Below are 6,000 nucleotides of genomic sequence, written 5' to 3' on the forward strand. Positions count from 1 at the left end.
AGACAATGGAGGAGCTGGCAGTGGTGATTGAGCAGCACCTGATGCTGGGAAAGCTGAATAAAGCCAGGTCAGGATACGTGCCAATACCGGAGCCCAGAACTCGTTGGTCAGCATGGCGGCTGCAGGGGTATCCCAAGCAGAGACCTCCCTGTGCCAGGTGCTGGTACAAATGGAAGGCCGGGAGATCTGGGCCCTGGTGGACACCGGCAGTGAGCTCACCATTGTCACTGCCAACGTGGTTCCTCCAGGAGCTGACAAGGTCTTGCCTCCTGTCAGGGGGTTGTGTATCCATGGCGATGTGGAGGAGTGCCCACGTGTATACTTACCTCTGACCATACAAGGAAGCGGCGGTGAGCTCCAGACCACCTTATCCACTGATCCTGGGGCATGACTTTCCATTGCTGCAGGCAGGGCCGGATTAAGGGTGGGGGGGGTCTCAGGGGGTCAGTACACTTGGGCCCCCATCTATCTAGCTCTGATTGATGGAGCTCATCACATGCTTCTCAGACCCATGGAACACAGCAGCAGCAGCGTTTTTAACGCGTCCCGTACTGATGATGATAGATTTGAATAGATTTTAGCTGAATTGGACACAAAGTTATCCAAGGAAGAGTCCACAAGTCTTACGGAGACCGTTAAGCTAAGGATGACCCCTTGCCTCCGAAACTCTTTAAATTATCGCCTAAGTCACAATTTGAACCTACATCCAACAATGCCTCAATTAAATCTTTTGAGAGACATGTGGACTCTTCCTTGGATAACTTTGAGTCCAATTCATCTAAAATCGATTCAAATTTATCATCGCCAGAACGGGACGCGTTAAAAACCCTGTGTAAAAGAGAAGACATTGTTATTAGGGCCCTGATAAGGGTGGGCGGCTCTGTTCTCCTTCAGGACTTGGAGGATTACAGATCTGAAATGAATCGGCAGTTAGCAGATTCTCATACGTATAAAATATTATCACTGGACCCTACCATTAGATTTAAACAAGATCTTCATTGGTACTTATCTGATGCAGTTATTAACGAGATCATTTCCAGCACCGTCAGGAGGGAATTAACCTGTGAGAACCCGGTTACACCGTTATTATACACTCTGCCCAAAATTCATAAGAGTTTGGTTTGCCCCCCTGGCAGACCAATCATCTCTGCCAGGGGGTCAATTTTTCAACCTGTTTCATTTTATCTTGATGTTTATTTGCAGCCTGTTATTCAGTATTCAGAATTAGTTTTACAGGATACTACTATGTACACATAGTTTTGTCCATCTAAGAAAGATTTTGACAGAAAGAGTGAACTAGAATAAGGGCCTCAGTTCCTGCTGGAGCCTGCTGAAAAATAGCCCTGTATATATATATATATATATATATATATATATATATATATATATATATATATATATATATATATACCATATATACTCGAGTATAAGCCTACTTTTTCAGAACATTTTTTATGCTGAAAAAGCCCCCCTCGGCTTATACTGGAGTGAGGGCCCCACTTGAGTCAATAAGTTTTCCCAGTTTTTTTGTTGTAAAATTAGGTGCCTCGGCTTATATTCGGGTCGACTTATACTCGAGTATATACGGTATATATATATATATATATATATATATATATATAAATCACCCACCCTCCAGATACCCATTGACCAAGGTTATACTGCCTTTACTCACAGTGTAATATTCTCCCGTGCAGTTTGCGGCCGGTAATGACATATGGTGGTAGTGGATTATTCCACCAGGTACCTGAAGCTTACCCCTGCATAATATGTAATCTGGCATCATTGCCAGAGAGCTACTAACCATGTATACCCGCTTAGGCATACCGAAAGAGGTCTTACCGGACCAAGGTGCCCCTTTTGTCTTTAAACTCATGAAGGATTTATGCCGGTTGCTAAATGTAGACAGGATTACCACCTCGGTGTGCCACCCTTAGACAGACGGACTGGGAGACAGGATTACCACCTCGGTGTACCACCCTCAGACAGACGGCCCGGGAGACAGGATTACCAACTCGGTGTACCACCCTCAGACAGACGGACTGGGAGACAGGATTACCACCTCGCTGTCCCACCCTCAGACAGACGGCCTGGGAGACGGGATTACCACCCTCAGACAGACGGCCTGGGAGACAGGATTACCACCTCGGTGTACCACCCTCAGACAGACGGCCTGGGAGACAGGATTACCACCTCGGTGTCCCACCCTCAGACAGACGGCCTGGGAGACGGGATTACCACCCTCAGACAGACGGCCTGGGAGACAGGATTACCACCTCGGTGTACCACCCTCAGACAGACGGCCTGGGAGACAGGATTACCACCTCGGTATACCACCCTCAGACAGACGGACTGGGAGACAGGATTACCACCTCGCTGTCCCACCCTCAGACAGACGGCCTGGGAGACGGGATTACCACCCTCAGACAGACGGCCTGGGAGACAGGATTACCACCTCGGTGTACCACCCTCAGACAGACGGCCTGGGAGACAGGATTACCACCTCAGTGTACCATCCTCAGACAGACGGACTGGGAGACAGGATTACCACCTCGGTGTACCACCCTCAGACAGACGGCCTGGGAGACAGGATTACCACCTCGGTGTACCACCCTCAGACAGACGGACTGGTAGACAGGATTACCAGCTCGGTGTCCCACCCTCAGACAGACGGCCTGGTAGACAGGATTACCACCTCGGTGTCCCACCCTCAGACAGACGGACTGGGAGACAGGATTACCACCTCGGTGTACCACCCTCAGACAGACGGACTGGTAGACAGGATTACCACCTCGGTGTCCCACCCTCAGACAGACGGCCTGGGAGACAGGATTACCACCTCGGTGTACCACCCTCAGACAGACGGCCTGGGAGACAGGATTACCACCTCGGTGTACCACCCTCAGACAGACGGCCTGGGAGACGGGATTACCACCTCGGTGTACCACCCTCAGACAGACGGCCTGGTAGACGGGATTACCACCTCGGTGTACCACCCTTAGACAGACGGACTGGTAGACGGGATTACCACCTCGGTGTACCACCCTCAGACAGACGGCCCGGGAGACAGGATTACCACCTCGGTGTACCACCCTCAGACAGACGGCCCGGGAGACGGGATTACCACCTCGGTGTACCACCCTCAGACAGACGGACTGGTAGACGGGATTACCACCTCGGTGTCCCACCCTCAGACAGACGGACTGGTAGACAGGATTACCACCTCGGTGTACCACCCTCAGACAGACGGCCTGGTAGACAGGATTACCACCTCGGTGTACCACCCTCAGACAGACGGCCTGGGAGACGGGATTACCACCTCGGTGTACCACCCTCAGACAGACGGACTGGTAGACAGGATTACCACCTCGGTGTACCACCCTCAGACAGACGGCCTGGGAGACAGGATTACCACCTCGGTGTACCACCCTCAGACAGACGGCCTGGGAGACAGGATTACCACCTCGGTGTACCACCCTCAGACAGACGGCCTGGGAGACAGGATTACCACCTCGGTGTCCCACCCTCAGACAGACGGCCTGGGAGACAGGATTACCACCTCGATGTACCACCCTCAGACAGACGGACTGGGAGACAGGATTACCACCTCGGTGTCCCTCCCTCAGACAGACGGCCTGGGAGACGGGATTACCACCTCGGTGTACCACCCACAGACAGACGGCCTGGTAGACAGGATTACCACCTCGGTGTACCACCCTCAGACAGACTGGTAGACAGGATTACCACCTCGGTGTACCACCCTCAGACAGACAGACTGGTAGACGGGATTACCACCTCGGTGTACCACCCTCAGACAGACGGCCCGGGAGACAGGATTACCACCTCGGTGTACCACCCTCAGACAGACGGCCTGGGAGACGGGATTACCACCTCGGTGTACCACCCTCAGACAGACGGCCTGGGAGACGGGATTACCACCTCGGTGTACCACCCACAGACAGACGGCCTGGTAGACAGGATTACCACCTCGGTGTACCACCCTCAGACAGACTGGTAGACAGGATTACCACCTCGGTGTACCACCCTCAGACAGACAGACTGGTAGACGGGATTACCACCTCGGTGTACCACCCTCAGACAGACGGCCCGGGAGACAGGATTACCACCTCGGTGTACCACCCTCAGACAGACGGCCTGGGAGACGGGATTACCACCTCGGTGTACCACCCTCAGACAGACGGACTGGTAGACAGGATTACCACCTCGGTGTCCCACCCTCAGACAGACGGACTGGTAGACAGGATTACCACCTCGGTGTCCCACCCTCAGACAGACGGACTGGTAGACAGGATTACCACCTCGGTGTACCACCCTCAGACAGACGGCCTGGGAGACAGGATTACCACCTCGGTGTACCACCCTCAGACAGACGGCCTGGGAGACAGGATTACCACCTCGGTGTCCCACCCTCAGACAGACGGCCTGGGAGACAGGATTACCACCTCGGTGTACCACCCTCAGACAGACGGACTGGGAGACAGGATTACCACCTCGGTGTCCCTCCCTCAGACAGACGGCCTGGGAGACGGGATTACCACCTCGGTGTACCACCCTCAGACAGATGGCCTGGGAGACGGGATTACCACCTCGGTGTCACACCCTCAGACAGACGGACTGGGAGACGGGATTACCACCTCGGTGTCCCACCCTCAGACAGACGGCCTGGGAGACAGGATTACCACCTCGGTGTACCGCCCTCAGACAGACGGACTGGTAGACAGGATTACCACCTCGGTGTCCCACCCTCAGACAGACGGACTGGTAGACAGGATTACCACCTCGGTGTCCCACCCTCAGACAGACGGACTGGTAGACAGGATTACCACCTCGGTGTCCCACCCTCAGACAGACGGACTGGTAGACAGGATTACCACCTCGGTGTCCCACCCTCAGACAGACGGCCTGGGAGACAGGATTACCACCTCGGTGTACCACCCTCAGACAGACGGCCTGGGAGACAGGATTACCACCTCGGTGTCCCACCCTCAGACAGACGGCCTGGTAGACAGGATTACCACCTCGGTGTCCCACCCTCAGACAGACGGCCTGGGAGACAGGATTACCACCTCGGTGTACCACCCTCAGACAGACGGACTGGGAGACAGGATTACCACCTCGGTGTCCCTCCCTCAGACAGACGGCCTGGGAGACAGGATTACCACCTCGGTGTCCCACCCTCAGACAGACGGCCCGGGAGACAGGATTACCACCTCGGTGTACCACCCTCAGACAGACGGACTGGTAGACAGGATTACCACCTCGGTGTACCACCCTCAGACAGACGGCCCGGGAGACAGGCTGACCACCTCGGTGTACCACCCTCAGACAGACGGCCTGGGAGACAGGATTACCACCTCGGTGTACCACCCTCAGACAGACGGCCTGGGAGACAGGATTACCACCTCGGTGTACCACCCTCAGACAGACGGCCCGGGAGACAGGCTGACCACCTCGGTGTACCACCCTCAGACAGACGGCCTGGGAGACAGGATTACCACCTCGGTGTACCACCCTCAGACAGACGGCCTGGGAGACAGGATTACCACCTCGTGTACCATCCTCAGACAGACAGCCCGGGAGACAGGATTACCACCTCGGTGTCCCACCCACAGACAGACGGCCTGGTAGACAGGATTACCACCTCGGTGTACCACCCTCAGACAGACTGGTAGACAGGATTACCACCTCGGTGTACCACCCTCAGACAGACAGACTGGTAGACAGGATTACCACCTCGGTGTCCCACCCTCAGACAGACGGCCCGGGAGACAGGATTACCACCTCGGTGTACCACCCTCAGACAGACGGACTGGTAGACAGGATTACCACCTCGGTGTACCACCCTCAGACAGACGGCCCGGGAGACAGGCTGACCACCTCTGTGTACCACCCTCAGACAGACGGCCTGGGAGACAGGATTACCACCTCGGTGTACCACCCTCAGACAGACGGCCTGGGAGACAGGATTACCACCTCGGT

This window comes from Crinia signifera, chromosome 5, assembly GCF_055691185.1.
Source record: "Crinia signifera chromosome 5, ASM5569118v1, whole genome shotgun sequence".
Taxonomy (NCBI): Eukaryota; Metazoa; Chordata; class Amphibia; order Anura; family Myobatrachidae; genus Crinia; species Crinia signifera.